Source organism: Monodon monoceros, unplaced genomic scaffold, assembly GCF_005190385.1.
Source record: "Monodon monoceros isolate NGI ecotype Baffin Bay Population unplaced genomic scaffold, NGI_Narwhal_1 Super_Scaffold_12, whole genome shotgun sequence".
Classification (NCBI taxonomy): domain Eukaryota; kingdom Metazoa; phylum Chordata; class Mammalia; order Artiodactyla; family Monodontidae; genus Monodon; species Monodon monoceros.
The window spans coordinates 87075503-87102035 of record NW_021703768.1 but is presented as its reverse complement, the minus strand read 5'-3'; positions in this window follow the sequence as shown (position 1 = coordinate 87102035).

Genomic DNA, 26533 nt, shown 5'->3' with positions numbered 1-26533 from the left:
ATATAAAGAAGTAGAGTAAAGAGACATTTTAAAAGAAGCAAAAGGATATGGTAACAATGTGAGTTGTGAGGAAGGGGACGGTGGAGCCAAGGATGGCTTTCTTATTTATGACCTGAACATATGAGCGGATTGTGTGTCATCTGTGAAATATGAAGCACTAAAAGAGGATCAGTTTTATTTTGGTGGGTGGGGCAGCAATGATGAATCAGTAGAATTTTGGTCATGTTCACGTAGTGTTTGAGGTGCCACTAAGACATCCTAGTGCAGAAACCTGGATGGCAGTTGGATAAGCATTTGTAACAATCATGGACATGTTTTTTTGTTTTTTTTTTTTCGGTACGCGGGCCTCTCACTGTTGTGGCCTCTCCCGTTGCGGAGCACAGGCTCCGGACGCGCAGGCTCAGCGGCCATGGCTCAAGGGCCCAGCCTCTCCGCGGCATGTGGGATCTTCCCAGACTGGGGCACGAACCCGTGTCCCCTGCATCGGCAGGAGGACTCTCAACTACTGCGCCACCAGGGAAGCCCATGGACATGTTTTTTTTTTTTGAGACAGAGAAGTTGTGTTGAAACTTGGGAATGTGTGACATCATTTAGGAAACTGTGTAGTGTGAGATAAGAGGGCCTTTAAGGAGGTGGAAAAAACGAAAAATTGGCCAAAGAAGGAATATCAAATGTTGTAGAAAACCAACAGACTGTTGTGGCATAGGGAAGATTAGAGATTGTTTGTAATTGGTGACCCTGATACAAGCAATTAAAGTAGAGTAGTTGAAGCACTTCCTTTATTGGAGTGGGTTGAAGTAGGTAGTGAAGTACTATAGAATCATTAAAGATGATGAGATCTATATTTATTTACATGGAAATGTGTTCATAATGTATCAATACATTTTTAAACATTAGGTTGAAAAGCAATATTAAAATAGAATCTATTTTATAAGAATATATACACAGAAATATATATATATGTATATATATAAATATACACAGAAAATTATGAAATGACTGTAGAAATTTAGCAAAAACTATATACTGCACAGTTTGCTTACAGCTCTATATTATTACCTCAGAGACTTTCTAAGAGAAATAAATGGGATGAGAAAACTACAATTTAAGTAAGTCTATGATCACAGAATTCTATTGAGGAAATCTTGCCCTCTCTTCACAAAAACCCCATAATTTTGGCTGAAGTTATTTACATGATTGGATACATTCATAATTATTTTGTTATGTCTGTGCATCAAAAAAGAGAAAACTTTAAAACTAAGTCACATATCAACCACAGAAAAGTCTTTGTTCAATAACCTTTCTCATCACATAAAAAGTCAAAGTTCTGGAATAATTGGTCAGTTTTCAAATAAGACTAAATGATGGAGGAAAAGTACATGAAGGAAAGTATGGTCATATTTCAATAACGATTATTTCAAAATGCCCAATGTTCAAGGAAGTGTTGAGTTTTTTGAAAATATCTTAAAGCTTGATGAAAATATCAATATGGCTAAAAATTGAAAACCTGGAACATTATGTTTAGTAGGACTATGCCTTGTTATATACTGGAAGAATTCAACCATGTTACAACTGGTTGATATGGATGTAAGGTCACAATTATTATACATTTTTCTTTATAGCTGTGACATCAGTTGTGAAAACTGATCATGGTATCCCTACTGAAACCCCTGTGGCTTGATTGTGCTGGTACTGCTCAGGTAAAAGTTAGGCCAGCAAATGCAAAATAAAGTGGACATGTCAGGTCAAAAAAACACATATGTAAAATACCTCATTTCCTGGAGGTAGACAGATTATTGCTCCAGTTCCTTATTTTCTTTTAAGCATACTGAATTAATTAGAAATTGAAGTACCATTGTAAATGTGACACTTTTCTATCAAGAAATAATGCAGATTAATTTATCAATTAAAAAAAACAAATATGATCTAAATTTGGATAGTATATGCTGATTATATGTTATACTTAAAACTATTCTACGTTTATATGAATATACTTTAAAAATCCTCTGATATATATATGTGTATATACATACATAATATATGTATATATGTTGCTATGCTGAGACATATAAATATTAGACAAAAATATCAACAGTGAGGTTTTTATTCATAACAATGATTGTAGAAAAGCCTAGGTGTTAGTAAATAGCACTTCTCAGACAGACGTTTCAAGTATTTTTCATCCTGCTCCAAGATCTAAAGCAGACGGTAAGCCAGCCACTTTCATGGTTCTGGTTTAATAGGACAAATTCCTCAACAGCTTTTTCTCTGCAAATAATTTTTCACAAGCAACAGCACTCTCCCAACAGTTTCTGTTACTGTGATTGACAGAGAATATGTAGGAAGTTAGCTAATACACCACCACAGTGTAAGAAGCAGTGTTCCAGTATTACCATTTTTGAAGTGGTGGCAGGTGTGAATCAAATTAGCATACAAAGAAGAAAAATCTCTTTGCTAGGTACTTCTCCCACTTCCTTTCAAGTGTTTATATTAGGAGCTCATCTGGCACCTTGCAGTTTTGCCTCCCTCATTTGGATCAGAATTAACCAGTACCGGGTAAGAAAATATGTTTTGAAGGTTGTCATTTCACATATTTGATACGGGTGGGGAATGGTATTAATTATTATTTTAGCCTCCAGCATTTATTATGTGAGAATCCCAAAAATACTTTCACAGAAAAATGCAAGCTGAAATAAAAGGTTACAGAAGACTTGCTCTTATTTACCAAGTTTTCATGTCACATTATAACAACTACCAAGTGAATAATTATCACATAACTAAAATGGAATTATAAGAATAATACTGGTATTTGCTTTTGTTTGGACATTTGTTTTTTGATTTTATTCAATAAATCCTTCTATGGAAAGAGCCAATATTTATTAAGAACCTAGACCCTGCTACAGCTTTACATGAATTATGCCCATTCCCACAGATTTGCAAAAAGATAACTTTATTTCCATTAACACCTTTATACAGCTATCCTTTCCATTAACACGATCATGATGCTACTGTGTTGCAGATTTTGAACCAAGGTCTGCTTATTCTAAAGTCATGAAACACACCAACCTTCTGATAATTGATGCAAACATTAAAATAAATAAATTTTTGATAATATAAAAATTATCATGGTGAGGGTTTTCATTTATAATCCCTAAACTTAGTAACTCTGATATTAATTCCTTTATAGTACTTAATACAATCCAAAATTTTTGATAATATATTATTGATCTCTAGTTTTTGTCTCTCTCACCTTGAGGGCAGGTGCAGTGTGGTTTGTCTTATTCACCACTGTATTTCCATCATCTAGAACATTTGTTGGCACCAGGCAGGTGCACAATAAGTGTTTGTTGAATTTTAAAAGATATTTTAAATGGATAATTTCAAATTTGTTTCATTCTTATAGCTTTATAAATCTTACATTGTTTTAATTATAATAAATTAAAATTAAGTATATATCTGTAAATACTCAGGCAATGACAATAAAATACAATATCTTGTGATTAAAAAAAAGTGCTCCAAAGATGTGATTAGAAACATATTAAAATCAATCCCCCATTGTGTTTTTGAAATATATTACCACTTGAAATATATTGCCACTTACAAGACTTTTGAAATTATTATATCAAATACAAAGTTAAGCCTTTAAAAGTTATCAAAATTCTAAAAATTTATAATCTAAAATATAATTCATTATAAACAATTTAGTTGGAGCAAAGACATTCTGGTATTTTGCTTGAAACATATTTTTAGGCTGAATTTCAACCACCCAAAATAAAATGGGATATTAACCACTTCATATTTGATTAAGTGAGATCTTCCTTCTCCAAGCCCTATCATTCTACCATCCTCTCCATGACTTTGTTTGCATTCTGAATTTCCTTGTCTCTTTTCCACAATACTGATTAAAACTTTACTACTGTTAAAAACTTCTTTATTACCTTTCTTAATCAATATTTTATTGCAGATTTACTTAAATTTTTCCAATCTGGTTTCCTTGAACTTTTGACTTATCTCCTCCAATTTTACCCATATAGCTATATTCTCCTGTAGCCTGTTACATCTTTGGGAGGATAACAAGAAGTTACTTTGAAAAAATGATTCTATTCTAGTAGAAATTACTTTGTAGTTATAGACACTCTCTCCGAATCTTCATGGCAATATGCCCTTTAGTTTGAGATTTCAAAAGCATATACTGTTTTGCTGTTATTTTATTCATCCTCAATTAGAAACAGAGCTATCCATGTCAGTATTTGTTAGGAAACAGAATTTAAAAGGACACTTGACGGTGACTGAACAAAACCCAATTCACACTGGCTCAAGTGAAAAAGAGAATTTATTGGCACATCTACCTACAATTTCCAGTGGTTGATAGGTATGGATAGATCTAAGGACACAAATGATGTTATCAGGAGTCACTCTTTCTATTATTCATCCCTCCTCCATTTATTTTGGGCTCATGTAGGCAGACTTTTCACAAGTTTTGCCAAGATGGCCTTCACATGGTTTGCTCTGAGAAGCTTTTGCTCAAAGAACTTCATTTGTCCCATAGTGTAGTTTCAAAAAAGTTTTTATGATTGATTGGATTTTCTTCTTCTCAAGCTAATTGTGGAGCAAGACTTTGGCCAGAGGTTTTTGAATATGTTGGTTCAGCCTACATTTCATGCTCATCTCTAATAATGTAGAAAGGGACTGGTCGTGTCAACTGCTTGAAATGAGAATTAGAGGAGGGTTTCCTGATAAAAGAAGATGAAGGGGATATACTTGCTCGATAGAAGGATGACAATTATCTACTACATATAGGTCATATACATTTTTCTTGATTTTGCTCACTATCTTGCAAGCCCAAGGTTCTTGGATTCAAGACTAATGAACTGAATTTTGGCCTATTATTTTTTATTAAAATAAAGCTGGAAATGATGGAAAGTAAAAAGGGAGTTTTAAAAAATTGGTTCTAACTCAAATATTGAAACTACCTATTTATATAAACTTGAGTAGGTCATTTACATTTCAGGACCTCCATTTCCTTGTGTATGAATTTAGGTAACTTTATTTTCTGTAAAATCCTAACTTTTGATCAATTAGCTTGTGAGGTGCTCTTATGTACGCCACCAACTCTCTGTGTGTGTCAGTTTCTTGAGCATAAAATAAAGTTCAGGGTTCCTGTCCTTTCTGGCATTTTGGTGTACAGTGAAAGTAAAATAAAACGACTGTAAGGAAAGTACCATGAAACATGAGAAAAAGAAAAATTTTCATTTTCACACTGCAAGAACTAAATTATGGATCATTTTCTTCAATTAATTCTCAGGCAACCTCTCTTCAAAACAACCTGAAACAATGCAAAATTTTGTTGATGTGGTATATATTAGTCCTATAAATCCCATTTGTGTACAATTTAATTAAATCTGTAACTGTTTCTTTATCTTCAACCCTTCAAATACTTATGGTACTTTGTAAGTGAACCAACTTACCTAATAGGTATAAAAAAATAATAACAATAATAGCATGTAATATTTATTAAAGGCTTATTTTAAACTAATTAAGAAATGGAAATGCATACCCATTTAATCCACAACATAAACTTTTAATTAGTTTGGATGGTTTCTTGAAATAATATTTGTGAAAACGTAGTAGTACATGTCTTAATTTTCAGTAAAATAGGGATATATTCGTGTGACTATTGACTGTTTATATGGGGCATTAAAAATTATGTGATATCTTATCTGCATATTAACTAATGATTGTCACTATGCTCCTGAAGTATGTGCTTAAAAACACATTTGCTGTTGCTTTTACAATGTAAATTAAATAATTCAGCTTTTTCATTTCCACCAGTTCCACTGGAATGCATATATTGATTTCATTAAGTTTTAATCTAATTATTTTGTTATTCATTAAACAATATTTGAGTCATTTTTACTATCTGAAAAATTTATCAAACTTCCACTTTGCTACTAAGTTTTTATCTAGTACATTTAACTTATGAGATGTACAATTTACCATAAATTTCACTCTATAATATTTAACCTATTTCTCATCAAACTCAAATAATTTTAATATGAAAAATCACAGAGTTCTTGCATGAACAAAAGTCCTCCCATTCACTCTTTGCTTTCTCCCACATTTCCCTGTGGCATTACATATTATATAACTTATAAGGTAAGTCGTTATTCTGAGAGCCCCTGCAATAATGTACATTCATTCTTTGTTTTAGGATGTAGTAATTACTTACAGTGCTTCAGTTATCACTGTAATGTGAACAGTGCAATTGTCACTGGGTAAAATGTACTCTTTGAACATGATAAGTATGTAGGCATGATTTAGAGGTTTGTTGAATGGAAAAACATTAAATGACAACTCATAACAAAGGAGACCATATGAGTAGGGCTAACCAGAAAACAGTAGAAATAATTTTTTTGATACAGTTATCCTCAAAATGGGTTCTGAAGAAATATTGAATTTATCTGTAGTTTATTCTTTGATAATCTATTAAGTCACCTTATTTTTAGTGTTTCATGAGTGGACTCTGTATTGCTATAAAAATCAGTGACACTTTTCACTATATAAAGATTGCATAATTCACATGTAAAACAAGATCAAGAATCATGTTGCAATAATTTCAGATAAAAAAATGCATTTGGAATTTTATTCATAAATATTAAAATATTTCAATGTGAGAAAAAATAATTACTTGATGTCCATATTTAGATTCTTAAAAATTAATCAAATACACTATACTTCAGTGTAATGCAAGGCAAAATAATGTATTTAATGGATCCAAACAATAAATTGAGAAATAAGTATTTTTATTTAAAATGTTTAAATTTTGCTTCTTTTCAGATTTTTTGCTTTATTATGTTTCTTATCAAAGTAAACAATGATATTAAACCAAAAGGCTAATGTTTCCATTGTTCTGTTTCACTGATACTGACACAGTTTAAGTATTGAGGAAATAGGTTGAATTTGTCATATAGCCTCAGGAGGATATATATGTGTGTGTGTGTGTGTGTGTGTATATACAAATACAGGTCAAGTTATATATATATATATATATATGCCAAGTTAAATGAATTTTTAGCAGCCTGAAATATTTCTAATGGTCAAACTTTGGTTCCTTGTGTGTTGATATGATGGAAGGCTATGTCTTTAGTATTGTTTTCAAACTATGCTTTACATATGCTTCTTCTATTGGTTTCAAAAAATTATTTTTATCCTTTAGCTGGTATTAAATTAACATGCTTCTTACTTAAAAAAAGCAAGCCACTAAAATATAGTCTATTTCATTGACATGTCTTCTGTAGCCTAAAATATGTATTCAAACAGCAGCTGGAAATGTCAACTGCATTTGACACTGGCCAACTGATGAAAATGGTTTGTCCTATTGACTTAACTCCCACAATTAGAACTGTTCACCATGGCTGCTGCATAGTGTGCTTTTAGCTACAGTGACCTGTGCTGTTACAAGAAATGAGTTTTGGAAATGGTCTTTATCCTCACAAATAAAGTTAGTGCATCTAGATTTGGAAACTGACAGCAGTAATATTCCCCAACTAAAGCTGGAGCTTAGCCCTGTTATACTTATTAAAAAGCCTATTCATACAAATTAAATCCATTCCATATCCTGGACCCTGATGACAGCTCCATTTTTTTTCTTGTCTGGTTTGAATTACCTCAAGTCTGTACCCAGAAAGAATTTATCCCTTTCAAGAGACTTCTCCAAGCCTATAATAAATTCACGTGGGTCGTCCCATCAATGGAGTGAATTTGCATTATTATTTCATTATGAGTAGGAAAGAAAGCGGATTAGATCTCTTCCAGCATTGGCAGAGCCTAATTCAACCTGAACACATGATTAAAGCTGGCATTTATGACTATAACTGTCAAAGAAAACTAATTGTAAACTGAGAGCTGTGGATAATTACGGCTTTTGCTATTAAACCATTTCTCTCCTATTTATCACAGAACCAACTACAGACTTTACTACTGTTTGCATTTAGTTCTCTGATTACTATGAATCTACTTATGCAAATGAAATTTGATCTATAGTCTCAAATTGAGGACTTTGTGTAAACTTAAGTTTAATCAGGCTTTAGTGTGTATGTTTTGCTTTTTCTTTCCCTTTTAAAAATTTTTTGGAAAAGGTGAAGTAACACTAAGACCACTGAGTCCAAGACACTGCATTTTGTATTGTTTTAATTACAAACCCTATAACAGCTGTCTGATAATAATTTTGACACATATGCTATTTGAACTAACTTTCATAAGAGACTTTTAAAAATTATCCCCTATTATATACCGCAGTGTATACAGTAAGGCCTTTAGGTACATACACGTTTACACATTTTATGTTTATATATATTTACACAGGTAGGAATAATTATGCATATAGAAATACACACATACAAATATGCATACAGAAATATATGTGGGGTGGTGGTGGTGGTGGTATGAATTGAGAGATTGGGATTGACATATATACACTAATATGTATAAAATAGATAACTAATAAGAACCTGCTGTATCAAAAATAAAATAAAATAAAATTCAAAAAAAAAGAAAAAAGAAGAAATATATGTATACACTCATACATACATATACATGTATCCATGCAGGCACATGCATACATACATACAAATAAATGTATGGATATATCACCAGTAAACACTGTTAAATACTTAATGATGTAACAAATATCTTTATAGTTTCATGGGAAGCTGTATGGGTAGTGGCTAGTCAAACAAGCTCTGAAGTATGTCTACTTAGGATTCAATTGCACTTTACCATGTACTAGCTATACACATTTATACAACTTCCTTATTTTGAAAATGTGTAAATATTACTATGAGCAGGATAATTAAATAATTGTTGTAAACTAACCTGCACACAGTAAGTGCTCAATTAATGTGAGCTTTTAGCTAGTTTCTTAGGATTCTAGTATTGAGACTGTGAATCACTGTTTTTGTATGAATTTGTCTGGCAGTGTATTTTAAAGTGGAAATATAACAATAGGGATAGGTATAATCAAATTACATGCTTCAATTTTACAGGCCAGTTCTAATACATGAAATTGTATTCATCAAAGGTGATTACTTAAAAGCTTAAGTAGCAGAATTTAATTTTTATAACTGTAAAAATTATTTATGAATAATGAATTATACATAAAAGCAAAAAAATAATTTCTTTTGTTTAGTGCCCTGGTTTTCAATTCAGGGAATAGTTTCACTGAATCATATGACATACTTCTGATAATCAATGAAATTAATTGTATGTTGATAAGAACAGGCTAGAGAGTGGCCAAGATGATGGAGTAGAAAGACCCTGAGCTCACTTCCTGTCACTAGTCCACCAAAATCACAATTATCTGCAGAACAACCATTGATGAAAAAGACGAAGCTACCAGAAAAGATCTTCTACAACTAAAGACATAAAGAAGGAACCACGGCAAGATGGGTAGGAGGGGCAGACTCATGATCTAAACAAATCCCATACTCCCCTAGTGGGCAACCCACAAACTAGAGAGAAATTATACTGCAGAGGCTCTCCCATACGAGTGAGAGTCCTGAGTTCCACGTCAGGCTCCCTAGCCCAGGGGTCTGGCACCAGGAAGACAAGCTCCCAGAAGATTTGGCTTTGAAAGCCAGCAGGGCTTAAGTGCAGGAGCCACAAAGGAGTGAGGGAAATAGAAACTTCACTCTTAAAGGGCACACACAGAAGACCATGTGCACTGGGACCCAGGGCAAAGCACTAATTTGATAGGAGCCTGGGTTAGACTTACCTGCTGGTCTTGGAGAGTCTCCCAGAGAGGCAGGTGTCAGCTACAGCTCACCCTGGGGACATAGACACTGGTGGCAGACATATTTAGGAACAGCCAACCACATGAATATTGCTGCTGGTTGCTGCTATCTTGGCTCCTTAGAGCCAGGACCTGGCCCCACCCAATAGCTTGTAGGTGCCAATGCTCAGATGCCTCAGGCCAAACAACTAACCTGGTAGTGACATAGCCCCACCCATCAGAGGACAGGTTGCCTAGGCTTCCTGAGCCCACAGCCACCTCTAGATATGCCACTAGACATGGCCCTGCCCACCAGAGAGCCAAGACCCAGCCCCACTCACCAGTGGGCAGGCACTGACCCTTCCCACCAGAAAACCCTCATTAGGCTCTAGACCAGTCTCACCCACCAGGGGACAGACACCAGAAGCAAGACAACTATGATCCCACAGCCTGTGGACCAAGCCTGCCAACAGCAGGCCAGACCCTATCTTGGGACCAGTTGGGTCCTGGCCCTGCCCACTAGCAGGCCAGCACAACCTTCAGGATAACTCAGACCCCATACCCAACTGTATCAGGAACTGGTCCCCCCTCCCCCACAATGATCTGAAATGAGCTTTGGTGTCCCTGGAGCCTACAGCTACAGTCCAGGAACCAGCTCTTCCTGCCAGTAGTCTGGCACTAACCCCAGGATCTGGCTTTATCTGCCAGTGGGTGGGCAACAGCCCCACAGTCTTTAGGACCCTGAATCTGCCCACCAATGAGCCAGAACAAGCCCTAGGGTTCTGCAACCAGCCACCTTATGACCAGGCCTCGCTAAACAGCAGCCAGCAGCATCCACACAAGGCAGGGCCTGTCAACCAACTGGACTAGGGGACAACCAAGCTTACCTGATCACCTACATAGCCAGTCACAGCAGAAGGACCTGTGCAGCCCTCTTAGGGGAAACTTCTAGAGCATACAGCTTGGGTGATGGGGAGTGCACTGCTGGCATGTATAGGACATGTCCTATAGAAGGCCATTTCTCCAAGGTCAAGAAATATAGCTCACCTACCACATACATAAAAACACAAATAGCAACTTAGACAAAATTAAGTGGCAGAGGAATATGTTCCAGACAAAGAAAAAGATAAAACCCCAGAAGAAGAACTAAGTGAAGTGGAGATAGGGTTCAGAGTAACAACTATAAAGATGATCAAAGAACTGAGGAGGAGAAAGTATTCACCGAGTGAGGTTAGAAGTTTTTTTTACAAAGAATTAGAAAATATAAGGAACAACCAAACGTAGTTCAAGAATACAATAATTGAAATGAAAAATACACTAGAAGGAATCAATGGTAGACTAAATGATACAGAAGACTGGATCAGTGAGCTGGAAGACAGAGCAGTGGAAAGCACTGTCACTGAAGAGGAAAAAGAAAAAAGAATGAAAAGAAATGAGGACAATTTAAGAGATCTCTGGGAAAACATCATGTGAATTAATATTCACATTATAGGAGTCCCAAAAGGAGAAAAGGGAGAGAAAGGGCCTAAGAATATATTTGAAGAGAAAATAGCTGAAAACTTCCCTAACCTGGGAAAGAAAACAGTCACCCAAGTCCAGGAAGTGGAGAGAGTCCCATACAGGATGAACCCAGAGAGGAACACACCAAGACACAATGTAATCAAAATAACAAAGATTAAAGATAAAGAGAGAATATTAAAAGCAACAAGGGAAAAGCAACAAATAACACACAAAGGAACTCCTATAAGGCTATTGGCTGATTTTTCAGCAGAAATTCTGCAGGCCAGAAGGGAGTGGCATGATATATTTAAAGTGATGAAAGAGAAAAACCTACAAACAAGAATACTCTACCCAGCAAGGTTCTTGTTAAGATTTGATGAAGAAATCAAAAGCTTCACAGACAAGCAAACGGTAAAAGAATCTAGCACCACCAAATCAGCTCTACAACAAATACTAAAGGAACTTCTCTAGGCAGAAAAGAAAAGGCCACAACTAAAAACAAGAAAATTATGAAATGGAAAAGCTCACTGGTAAAGGCGAACATACAATAAAGGTAGGAAATCATCCACACTTAAAGCTAGCAGGAAGGGTAAAAGATAAAAGTAGTAAAATCATCTGTGTATACAATAAGAAGTTAAGGGATACATAAAACAATTAGATGCAAAATATGATAACAAAAACAGTAATCATAAGGGGAGGAAAGTACAAATGCAGGGGTTTAAAAATTTACTTGAAATTAAGAGCTCAGTAACTTAAAACAATCTGATATAGATAGATAGATAGATATAGATATAGATATAGATATATAGATTGCTGTACAAAAACCTTATGGTAACCACAAACCAAAAATCTATAACAGATATACAGACTAAACACTCCAAACAAAAGACACAGAGTGGCTGAATGGCTACAAAAACAAGAGTCATATATATGCTGCCTGCAAGAGACTCACTTCAGATCTAGAGACACATACAGACTGAAAGTGAAGGGATGGAAAAAGATATTCCATGAAAATGAAGATCAAAAGAAAGCCAGGGTAGCAACACTTATATCAGAAAAAAATTAGACTTTAAAATACTGTTATAAGAGACAAAGAAGGATACTACATAATGGTCAAAGGATCAATCCAAGAAGAAGATACTATTATTTTGTAAATATATATGTACCCAATACAGGAGCACTTCAATACATAATGCAAATACCAGCAGACATAAAGGAGACATTGACAGTAACACAATAATAGTTGAGAACTTTAACACTTCACTTACATCAGTGGACAGATCATCCAGACAGAAAATCAGTAAGGAAACACAGGCCTTACATACACATTAGACCAAATGGCCTTAATTGATATATACAGAGCATTCCATCTGAAAGCAGAGGGATACATATTCTTTTTAAGTGCACATGGAACATTCTCTAGGATAGAGCACATGCTGGGCCACAAAGCAAGCCTAGGTAAATTTAAGAAAACTGAAATCATATCAAGCATCTTTTCTGACCACAATTCTATGAGACTAGAAGTCAACTACAAGAAAAAAACTGCAAAAATCACAAATATGTACAGGCTAAAAAAACCAGTGGGTTATTGAAGAAATCAAAGAAGAAATCAAAAAATACCTAGAGACAAATGAAAATGAAAACATGACAATCCAAAACTTATGGGACGCAGCAAAGCAGTTCTAAGAGGGAATTTTATAGCAACACAATCTTACCTCAGGAAACAGGAAAAATCTCAAATAAACAACCTAACCTTACAACTAAAACAACTAGAGAAAGACCCTTCTAAAGGTCAATGAAGATAACATTTTATTTTATTCCCTATCACCCAGCAATATTGAAACTGGAACCCATGAGTTATGGGATTCTGTACTGTCCCAAGTTTTGATTTTAACCTATTCAATTAATGATTAAATTAATTAGTTTCTATTACAACAATATTAGCTTATAATTAACTTTGGAAGACATATGTAATATTAAAAAATGGAGACTTTTAAATCAAATATTTTTCTTTCTCTTTTCTTTTTTCAAAATGAAATAAAAGACCTTTTAAAACTATTCCCAGTTTCATGAACTTACAGATAAGTCTTTGCATTTGTGTATTACCTTTCCCTCTCCGTTCATAAGCATAAATGCAGTTACATTAGTTATGCACATGCATGGTGTGTGTCACTTTTTCACTTATTATTCGTTCATAAACATTGATCTCTGTTTTTTTTTTTTTTTTTGTGGTACGCGGGCCTCTCACTGTTGTGGCCTCTCCCGTTGCGGAGCACAGACTCCGGATGCACAGGCTCAGCAGCCATGGCTCACAGGCTCAGCCACTCCGCGGCATGTGGGATCTTCCCGGACTGGGGCACGAACCCATGTCCCCTGCATTGGCAGGCGGACTCTCAACCACTGCGCCACCAGGGAAGCCCTGATCTCTGTTTTTATGTAATCTCTGTATTATCATTTAAATGACCTCTTAAAATGCCACTGAGTCAACATTCCATAATTTAGTTGAACTATACCCTACTCTTATGAGACTGTTTTAAAATTATGTCTACAGAGAACTAAAAAAATCTCAGAGCATATACCTTTTCTTGAATTATTTATTTAGGCTTAATTATTTGGAATCAGATGACGTTTGAAAGGTATGAAACCAACTATGATTTTAAAAAATTTGCCATACATATTATTCTCCAAAAGGATGGTATAAGCAATGAGGCTTTTCCTAACAGCATTATAGTGTCATCTGGTTTATTTTTATTATTTTGTTAATTTGTCAGTGGTACAAAATATTAAAATGCATTTCTTAATGTTAGGTTAAAGACCAAAGATAACAAATCAACAGTTATGAAATCAAGTTCATTCTCTGTATATACATTAAGTGATGTCTCATTGTTTGATTTTTACTTTCTGAGAGCTTGCACTTTGCTTATGGATCTTGAAGGACCACTGATAAATTATGCTTGCATTTCAGAAGTCTTAATTTCATACTAAAATGACAACCTAAGTCAACAACTCTGTAGGAAACCTTTCTCAAGAAATAAAGCATCACTAAATACAGTATTTAGCTTCTTTAACTGAAGTTAAAGTGAAAAAAATTAAATAAAAAATTGCTTATTCTAATGTATAAAAGAACATTTTTGTGTATCTTTCAAATTATCATTACAGATTTTAAAGTAAGTAGCTCAAAATATATACACACATTTTCTCATTCAGATCATGGTATGCAAAGATAAAAATTATTTACCCAATAGAGCTGGCATCAATATGAATCAAAGAAGCATAATTTTTTCATAATGATATTGTCATAAATTCCTGTAATTCAGTAATGATTTATTAATAGAGTTTTTACTAAAAATGATTCTCAGATAAACTTTGTTTAAATTTTCCACAAGAAACAAATTTCAGTGTAAAATTATATATATTTTTTTCTTGCATCAAAAATTCGACTCTTCTCTCATTAATATAAAAAAATTAATTCTGCCAAATTGTTTGCAGTATCAGATAAAAGTTGTTGAAAATGTTATTAAACATTTGTATGCATATTATTTATTAGATATTTTGTTAGAAATACAGCTCTTCACTATTTTTATTCATTGATCATCATTAAAGATACCTCTACAGATGAGCAGATATAGATGCAAGGAAGTTATCAAGTAAACTACGGCATAAAAAGGATTAAAAATGGAAAAAATGTTATAATTTTTTCTGTGTTCTCAAGAATATATGAACATAATTTCTCAGAAAATGCAATAGATATAACCAGGGTATTATTGTATTTAAGAGGAGTGATACATCATTGCTCAGCTATCATCCAAAGCCTGCTTTTACATTATTAAGCAAAAAGTATACAACCCAAATCAGAGTAAGAAAAACTGAAGCCCCAAAATATTGAATGAGATCCTAGGAATTTAGCAAGTCTTAAATGGCAGTGACTAAAAAACTACTATACTACATAGCAATGTATATGCTTTCATGACCTCAGTGGAGGTCAGTACAATGAGGACTAAGTGAGGTTTACAGTTGATGTGAGAACTCTTGGTGCTTTGGCTTGAATTAACGACTGGTGGCTATACACAGAAACTTTTTTTCTTTCACTCTAGAAGGCAAATTTAAATAAAATCTTTTCTAAAGAGAGCTTTAGTAATACAGGAATTTGACAGGATAGTAAGAACCATGAAAATATTTCTTTTCACTGTATTCTTACTTTCTTAACAATATGTTTCAAAATAGTATACACTAAAAAAAAAAAATCTCTATCTTTAAGTGCCAATTGCCACCAAAAGCCCACAGGCCTTCATCATGCAAATTCTGAATGACACAAAATGCAGAAGACTTATTTTCTGAAGAGGGTAAAAGAGGGTATCTATCCTAGAGAGGCATTCATATCTGAATAGTATGAATTATGGGTACTTTACAGAAAACAAGGGAATCAAACAAGCAAATATATTCTGGAATAAGTACAAGTCCTTTCCACCTCTGTTTTGAAAACACTAACATTTAAGCCTTTATTCTTTAGGCAAGATACTAAAAGATCCCTCTTGAAAAACATAGCAACCTAAGAGAAAATACTAGAGATATTAACATTGGGGATTTCCAGCTAGATACTTTATAGTAACGTCCAGTTGATAAGCCTCACAGGTACATAGGGTTTCTAGTTGCCTTATAGCAACTTTCTCTTAAAATGATAATGGCAAGCAAGGATCAGCATATATCTAAGGAAAGCAAACACCAAATAAATTAAAGGAAGAAGTAATTTTCAGTAAACTATCATCCAGTAGTATGCTGGGGCCTACCAGCTTGGGGGTAAGAGCCAATTGTTAGTGTCTTCTCCCTACTCTTCATTCGGTGCCTACATGTTGGTATCCCTAAACTACATGTTGGTACCTTGAAATCCACCATAGTGGAAGTATTTTATACCACTGAAATTGGCTAACTCAAAAAATACAACATTATCATTCATTTTCTCAGAGATATACTGGAAGTGTTATGTCTACAAACAGGAGGATGCTATATTTTTAATAAAGAAAAATCAGAAACAAAAACCAAACTTTTCAAAATAAAAACTGTGAAACTGGAATAGAAAAATGCAACAGAATTTTTGGAAAGTTTATTCTCCTCCAAACAAAGACAAAACAAAACAGAGTAAAATATAGGACATAAAATTAAAATTAAACCGCTAGTCTAGTTGTTCAAAATCCTAGCACTAGAAAATCCAAAAAGAGGCAGCAGAGAAAATGGAGCAAAGAAAATAATAAAATTATTCATTAATATTTCCAACAGCTAAAAATCATGTTTCCTAACTGAAAGCACTTACTAAATATCCAGAACCATGGGAGAAAATAGATGCACACCACGCTATATCATCACTAAATTTCAAATCATGAAGACAAAAAGAAAATCCTATAAATTTCCTCAGAGAAAAACTTGTCTTATAAAAAGGCACAGGAAAAAGAATATTTTTTACTGTTTTAATTTTAGTGTAGGATACTTGAAAGTAAAAGAGCAACATTATCAAGTTACTGAGCAAAAATGATACCCAATCCAGAATTCTACATCCAGTTAAACTCTCATACAAAGATTAGGATAAAGACAAATTCAGACAGGTGGCAAAGACTGTTGACATCCTCAACCTAAATGAGAAATCAAACAAAAAAATTTTAAAGGGGGAATACATGTGACAGGACCCAGGAATCAGGGAATCCAAATATGGCAGAGTGGCAAAGGGAGGCTCCAGGATGATGATGAAGAAAGAACCTTACATAATTGTGTTCTCCAGGTAGAGGTCAAAGTCCAGATTGAAGCTGGTGAGAAGCAGCCAATAGAGACTCTTTAAGAAGATTCAACTGACAATACATCTACTAAGTCTAATTGTGTTTCAAGGAGATTTGGACACTTGGCTGGATGTTTTAAGTTACATAACTAGAAAACTATCCAAATAAACAGCAAGAGAAAAAAAGATAAAATTCGTTCTGAGGAAAATAAGAAGTTAAGGAAATAAAAGAAATCATTATATTATGCCCCATGGCTCAGTGGTGAATAGCATTGATATAGTCATTATTTTAAACTCTGGATAATGTTACAAGAAGGCCCTCAACTCTCATCTCTGGCTGACTTTGAGGAGCTACACAAGCAAGTGAAGGCAAAAGAAGGAGGAAGTGATATGAATTGCCTGGCTGAGTGTTAAGTTTGTGCCCCAGAATGAACACAGATCCCCTTGGCAAAGACTGGGAGACTTATCTAAGGAAAGCTCTGTTCATTCTCTATCTGACAACTAAGCTAACCAAGCAGAGATTTCAGTGGTTACACATGACAAACAACACATACTTTATAAAACCAGTTCAGAAAAGTCATAAAACAAACCACCACCAACATTTACAACAAAGAGCAAGAACAACAAACCCTGACGGGGAGGAGGGGGAAGCATCTGATTTCTGGACCTGCCATATTGTGTTTTTAAATCCACAAATTTCAGCAAAAATTTAGGAGACATGAAAAAACACTAGAAAATATGACCCATACTTTCACATGAAAAAGGGCAATCAATAGAAACTGTCCCTGAGAAACCCAGATGATGAACTAACTAGACAAAGATTTTAAATCAGCTACTGTAAAAGAAATGGAATAATATTCAACCACGAAGAGGAATAAAGTACTGGAATATACTAAAACATAGATGAATCTTGAAAATATTAAGCAAGGTGAAAGAAGCCAGTCACAAAGGACCATATATTATATGATTCCATTTACATGAAATGTCCAGAAGAGGCAAACCTATGGAGATAAAAAGTAGATTAGTGATTTCCTAGGAATGGGGAGGGTAAGTGTGAGGGAATGGTGAATGACTGCTTATGAGTAGGGATTTTGTTTTGGTGGAGGTGGGAGGGTAAGTAATGAAAATGTTCTAAAAATGACTTTGGTGATAGTTGTTCATACCTATGGATCTAATAAAACCACTGAATTGTATTCTTTAAAAAGAATTTGATGTAACTGCATTAACAGTGTGGGAGGGAAGTGTGCTTGTTTGTTGTAGGAATTATGGAGGGAAAGAGAAAGTAATAATAAAAATGAAATACCATCTTTTTTAGTGAGAAATAAAAATAGATAATGTCTAAAACTGAAAAATTGGGATGTAGCTATACAACAATATTAAATATGGATTTGATGAAACATTTTAAATATTAACACAGAGTTGAAAGTAGGTGACTCTGGGGAGGGAAAAAAATTACAGGGTAGGTGATAAAGAATTTTCATAATAATCCTTATGGAACTATTTGATCTTTTAAACAATTTTTATTCTCAACTTTAATTTAATTAAAAATGTTTGAGTAGAAAAAAGTTACACATACACACATGTTTATGAGTATTGGCTCTGGAATCAGACAGGTTGGGCTAATTCTGTGATAACTAATTCTGTAATCTTAGACACATTATTTAATTTCTTTGTGAGTCAGTTTCTTGCTTTGAAAAAAAGAGATGATACTAGAACCTACTGGTCATTTTTATGGAGACTTAATGAAATCTGTGTAAAATGAATGGAACTTCTTGGTATACAGTTAGATGTTGTTGTGATGACTACTATTACTACTATTACTTCATTATAATGTAAACTTCTCATTCCAGACATCCAGTCCTTCAGTTCCCCACCACAAAAGAAAACTGGTAACCTTCTGTGTCATCTAGAGATAGTTCTTATATATTTGAAATTATATACGTATGATATATAATTTTACACATATGATATTTTATATATATATATATTTGTATACACGTGTAGGTATACATAAATATACATATTTTTCATTTTTTTTTACAAATGGAAACATAACACAGGTAACATTTTTATCTAGCATGTATCATTTAAAATATAATGGATAGCATGTGAACAAATAGAGAACTATTTTTTTTTTTTATGCTGCAAAGTCTTCCATTACATAAATATACCATACTTTATCTTCTTCCCTACTGGTGGACATAAAGTAGGATCTAGTCTTATACTCTAAAGAAGTAGTGCTGTAATTTCTCAAATGAGGGAGTACATCCGTAATATAATCTAGAAATTGAATCACTAGATTAAATGATATGCAGTTTAAGACATTTTAACAAATCTATTGAATTGTAAGAGTTTTTCAAATCCCAAAACTTAGCATGCTGCCTACTCTGCCAGCCTCCACAGCCTGAGACCTTACTGAATTAAGTAGTAATTGAATAATTACTCAAAGATACAATATAGGTGTCCTTTTTCAAAAAAATCAGGTTAACCCATTTCACCACGTTGGTGAGAATTCTAGCATGAGGCTAGAATGAATGAATGAACATATATACAATGATGTTAATTCATTAATTTTCTATTTTAAAAAATATTGGTTGAGCATCTACTGTGTGCTTGTAGGTGGTGGTTACAATAAAGATAACATAACATTCTTCAAATTTGTAAAGTTTAAAAGTAGGAGGGAAAGAAGTCTTTAGTCCACTGTGATTTAGGGAAAGTTGGAAGTTTACTCTATGCTGAAAGTTTATTAAAAGACATACTTAGAAGCAAAGAAACAAAAAAGAAAGAAAAAGACAGTTCTTTTTTTTGTTTGAATTGTCTAATTTCATTTCTTTCTTTTTAGCCTAAATGCATCGTAAAAACATATACCTTATGAGTTACAAAACTATTTTGTTTAGGGGCACCTTCAAGATGGCAGAGGACTAAGACGTGGAGATCACCTTCCTCTCCACAAATACATCAAAACGACATCTACAGGTGGAACAACGCATACAGAAAACTTACTGAATGCTGACAGAAGACCTCAGACTTCCCAAAATCAGCCTTCGGAGCAGCAGATTAAATCTCCACATCAACTTAATGTACCCTGCATCTGTGGAATACCTGAATAGAAAATGAATCATCCCAAAATTGAGGCAGTGGACTTTGGGAGCAACTGTAGACTTGGGGTTTGCTTTCTGCATCTAACTTGTTTCTGGTTTTATGTTTATCTTACTTTAGTATTTAGAGCTTATTATCACTGGCAGATTTGTTTGTTGACTTGCTTGCTCTATTCTTTAAAAAAATTTTTTATATATACTTTTTTCTTTTCCTTTTACTCTTTATGGGAGTGTGAATGTGTATGCTTCTTTCTGTGATTTTGTCTGTATAGCTTTGCTTGTGCCATTTGTCCTAGGGTTCTGACTGTCCATTTTTGTCTTTTTTTAACTATAGTTTGTTGTTGTTGTTGTTTATTTTTATTTTTTTTGTGGTACGAGGGCCTCTCAGTGTTGCGGCGTCTCCCATTGCGGAGCACAGGCTCCAGATGCACAGGCTCAGTGGCCATGGCTCATGGGCCCAGCCGCTCCACGGCACATGGGATCTTCCCGGACCAGGGCACGAACCCGCGTCCCCTGCATCGGCAGGCAGACTCTCAACCACTGCGCCACCAGGGAAGCCCATAACTATAGTTTTTAGTGCTTGTTATAACTGGAGGATTTGTTTTTGGTTGGGTTGCTCCTTTCTTTCTTTTTTTTTAAAATTACTTTAAAATTTTTTTATTTTTAATATTTTTTTATTTTAATAACTTTGTTTTATTTAATTTATTTACTTTCTTTCTTTCTTTATTTATTTTTCTCCCTTTTCTTCTGAGCGCTGTGGCTGAGAGGGTGTTGGCGCTCTGGCTGGGTGTCAGGCCTAAGCCTCTAAAGGGTGGAGAGCTGAGTTCAGGACATTGGTCCATCAGAGATCTCCCAGCCCCATGTAATATCAAACGGTGAAAGCTCTCCCAGAGATCTCCATCTGAATGCTAAGACTCAGATCCACTCAATGACCAGCAAGTTACAGTGCTGGACACCCTATGCCAAACAACTAGCAAGACAGGAACACAACTCCACCCAATAGCAGAAAGGATGCCTAAAACCATAAGAAGGTCACAGACACCCCAAAACACACCACTGGACGTGGTACTGCCCACCAGAAAGACAAGATCCAGCCCATCCACCAGAACACAGGGACCAGTCCCCTCCATCAGGAAGCCTACACAACCCACTAAACCAACCTTACCTACTCGGAGAGGACACCAAAAGCAATGGGAACTACAAACCTGCAGCCTGCGAAATGGAGACCCCAAACACAGTAAGTTAAGCAAAATGAAAAGACAGAGAAATACACAGCAGATGAAGGAGCAAAGTAAAAACCCACCAGATCAGACAAGTGAAAAGAAAATAGGCACTCTACCTGAAAAGAATTCAGAGCAATGAGAGTAAAGATGATCCAAAATCTTGGAAATAAAATGGAGAAAATACAAGAAACGTTTAACAAGGACCTAGAAGAACTAAAAGAGTAAGCAAACAATGATGAACAACACAATAAATAAAATAAAAAATTCTCTAGAAGGAATCAGTAGCAGAAAAATTGAGGCAGAAGAACGGATAAGTGATATGGAAGATAAAATAGTGGAAATAACTACTGCAAAGTGGAATAAAGAAAAAAAAATGAAAAGAATTGAGGAGAGTCTCACAGACCTCCAGGATAACATTAAATGTACCAACATTTGAATTTTAGGGGTCCCAGAGGAAGAAGAGAAAAAAAAGGGAATGAGAAAATATTTGAAGAGATTATAGTCAAAAACACCTCTAATATGGGTAAGGATATAGTCAATCAAGTCCAGGAAGCACAGAGTCTCATACAGGATAAAACCAAGGAGAAACATGCTAAGCCACATGTTAATCCAACTATCAAAAATTAAATTAAAAGAAAAAATATTAAAAGAAGCAAGGGAAAAGCAACAATTACCATACAAGGGAATCGCCATAAAGTTAACAGCTTATCTTTCAGCAGAAACTCTGCAAGCCAGAAGGGAACGGCAGGACATATTTAAACTGATGAAAGGGAAAAACCTACAACCAAGATTACTCTATCAAGCAAGGATATCATTTAGATTCGACAGAGAAATTAAAACATTTACAGATAAGCAAAAGCTGAGAGAATTCAGCACCACGAAAACAGCTCTCCAACAAATGCTAAAGGAACTTCTCTAGGCAGGAAACACAAGAGAACGAAAGGACATACAATAACAAACCCAAAACAATTAAGAAAATGGTAATAGGAACATACATATCGATAACTACCTTAAATGTAAATGGATTAAATGTTCCAACCAAAAGACACACACTGGCTGAATGGATACAAAAACAAGACCCGTTTATATGCTGTCTACAAGAGACCCACTTCAGACCTAGGGACACATACAGACTGAGAGTGAGGGGATGGAAAAAGATATTCCATGCAAAAGGAAATCAAAAGAAAGCTGGAGCAGCAATTCTCATATCAGACAAAATAGACTTTAAAACAAAGACTATTACAAGAGACAAAGAAGGACCCTATATAATGATAAAGGGATCAATCCAAGAAGGAGATATAACAATTGTAAATATTTATGCACCCAACATAGGAGCACCTCAATACATAAGGCAAATGCTAACAGCAATAAAAGGTGAAATCGACAGTAACACAGTCATAGTAGGGGATAACACCCCATTTTCACCAAAGGACAGGTCATCCAAAATGAAAATCAATAAGGAAACACAAGCTTTAAATGATACATTAAACAAGATGGACTTAATTGATATTTAAAGGACATTCCATCCAAAAAGAACAGAATACACTTTCTTTTCAAGGGCTCAGGGAACATTCTCCAGGATAGATCATATCTTGGGTCACAAATCAAGCCTTGGGAAATTTAAGAAAATTGAAATCGTATCAAGTATCTTTTCAAACCACAACGCTGTAAGACTAGATATCGATTACAGGAAAAAACTCTGTAAAAAATACAAACACTTGGAGGCTAAACAATACACTGCTTAATAAACAAGAGATCACTGAAGAAATCAAAGAGGATATCAAAAAATATCTAGAAAAAAATGACAATGAAAACACAGCAGCCGAAAACCTATGGGATGCAGCAAAAGAAGTTCTAAGAGGATAGTTTATAGCAGTACAATCACCTTAAGAAAGAAGAAACATCTCAAATAAACAACCTAACTTTACACGTAAAGCAAATAGAAAAAGAACCAAAAAAAACCCAAAGTTAGTAGAAGGAAAGAAATCATAACGATCAGATCAGAAATACATAAAAAAGAAATGAAGGAAATAATAGCAAAGATGAATAAAACTAAAAGCTGGTTCTTTGAGAAGATAAACAAAATTGATAAACCATTAGTCAGACTCATCAAGAAAAAAAGTGAGAAGACTCAAATCAATAGAATTAGAAATGAAAAATGAGAAGTAACAACTGACACTGCAGAAATAAAAAGGATCATGAGAGATTACTACAAGCAACTATATGCCAATAAAATGGACAACCGGGAAGAAATGGACAAATCCTTAGAAAAGCACAATCTTCCAAGACTGAAGCAGGAAGAGAGAGAAAATATAACAGATGAATCACAAGCACTAAAATTGAAACTGTGATTAAAAATCTTACAACAAACAAAAGTTCAGGACCAGTTGGCTTCACAGGCGAATTCTATCAAACATTTAGAGAAGAGCTAACACCTATCCTTCTCAAACTCTTCCAAAATATAGCAGAGGGAGGAACACTCCCAAATTCATTCTACGAGGCCACCATCACCTGATACCAAAACCAGACAAAGATGCCACAAAAATCAAAAGTACAGGCCAATATCACTGATGAACATAGATGCAAAAATCCTCAACAAAATATTAGCAAACAGAATCCAAGAGCACATTAAAAGGACCATACACCATGATCAAGTGGGGTTTATTCCAGGAATGCAGGGATTCTTCAATATATGCAAATCAATCAATGTGATAAACCACATGAACAAAGTGAAGGAGAAAAACCACATGATCATTTCAATAAATGCAGAAAAATCTTTCAACAAAATTAAACACCAATTTATGATTAAAACCCTCCACAAAGTAGGCATAGAGGGAACTTACCTCAACAAAATAAAGGACATATATGACAAACTCACAGCCAACATCGTTCTTAATTTTAAAAAAATGAAACCATTTCCACTAAGATCAGGAACAAGACAATACTGCCCACTCTTACCACTATTATTCAACATAATTTTGGAAGTTTTAGCCACAGCAATCAGAGAAGGAAAAGAAATAAAAGGAATCCAAATTTGAAAAGAAGAAGTAAAACTCTCACTGCTTGCAGATGACATGATATTACACATAGAGAATCCAAAAGATGCTATCAGAAAAGTACTAGAGCTAATCAATGAACTTGGTAAAGTAGCAGCATACAAAATTAATACACAGATATCACTTGCATTCCTATACATTAATGATGAAAAATCTGAAAGAGAAATTAAGGAAACACTCCCATTTACTACTGCAACAAAAAGAATAAAATACCTAGGAATAAACCTACCTAAGGAGACAAAAGACCTGTATGCAGAAAACTGTAAGACAGTGATGAAAGAAATTAAAGATTATACAAACAGATGGAGAGATATACCATGTTCTTGGAATGGAAGAATCAACATTGTGAAAATGACTCTACTACCCAAAGCAATCTACAGAGTCAACGCAATCCCTATCAAACTACCAATGGCATTTTTCACAGAAGTCAAAGAAAAAATTTCACAATTTGTATGGAAACACAAAAGACCCCAAATAGCCAATACAATCTTGAGAAAGAAAAATGGAGCTGGAGGAATCAGGCTCCCTGACTTCAGACTATACTACAAAGTTGCAGTAATCAAGACAGTATGTACTGGCACAAAAACAGAAATATAGATCAATGGAACAGGATAGAAAGGCCAGAGATAAACCCATGCATATTTGGTAACCTTATCTTTTATAAAGGAGGCAAGAATATACAATAGAGAAAAGACAGCCTCTTCAATAAGTAGTGCTGGAAAATCTGGACAGCTACATGTAAAAGAACGAAAGTAGAACACTTCCTAACACCATACACAAAAATAAACTCAAAATGGATTAAAGAGTAAAAGTAAAGCCAGACACTATAAAACTCTTAGAGAAAAACATAGGCAGAACACTCTTTGACATAAATCACAGCAAGATCCTTTTTGACCCACCTCCTAGAGAAATAGAAATAAAAATAAACAAATGGGACCTAATGAAACTAAAAGCCTTTGCACAGCAAAGGAAACCATAAACAAGATGAAAAGAAAACCCTTAGAATGGGAGAAAATATTTGCAAATGAAGCAACTGACAAAGGATTAATCTCCAAAATATACAAGCAGCTCATGTAGCTCAATATCAAGAAAACAAACAACCCAATCCAAAAATGGGCAGAAGACCTAAAGAGACATTTCTCCAAAGAAGATATACAGATTGCCAACAAACACATGAAAGGATGCTCAACATCACTAATTATTAGAGTAATGTAAATCAAAAGTGCAATGAGGTATCACCTCACACTGGTAGAATGGCCATCATCAAAATATCTACAAACAATAAATGCTGGAGAGGGTGTGGAGAAAAGGGAACACTCTTGCACTGCTGGTGGGAATGTGAATTGGTACAGCCACTATGGAGAACAGTATGGAGGTTCCTTAAAAAACTAAAAATAGAACTACCATATGACTCAGCAATCCCACTACTGGGCATATACCCTGAGAAAACCATAATTCAAAAAGAGTCATGTACCAAAATGTTCATTGCAGCTCTATTTACAATAGCCAGGACATGGAAACAACCTAAGTGTCAATCATCAGATGAATGGATAAAGATGTGGCACATATAAACAACGTAATATTACTCAGCCATAAAAAGAAACACAACTGAGTTATTTGTAGTGAGCTGGATGGGCCTAGAGACTGTCATACAGAGTCAAGTAAGTCAGAAAGAGAAAAATAAATACCGTATGCTAACACATATGTATGGAATCTAAAAAAAAAAAAAAAAAAAAGGTTCTGACGAACCTAGGGGCAGGACAGGACTGAAGAAAGACACAGAGGTAGAGAATGGACTTGAGGACATGGGTAGGGGGAAGGGTAAGCTGTGACAAAGTGAGAGAGTGGCATGGACATATATACACTACCAAACATAAAATAGATAGCTAGTGGGAAGCAGCCGCATAGCACAGGGAGATCAGCTCGGTGCTTTGTGACCACCTAGAGGGGTGGGATAGGGAGGGTGGGAGGGGAGACGCAAGAGGGAAGAGATATGGGAACATACGTATATGTATAACTGATTCACTTTGTTATAAAGCAGAAACTAACACACCATTGCAAAGAAATTATATTCCAATAAAGATGTAAAAAAAAAAAAAAGAAATGAGCTATCAAGCCATGAA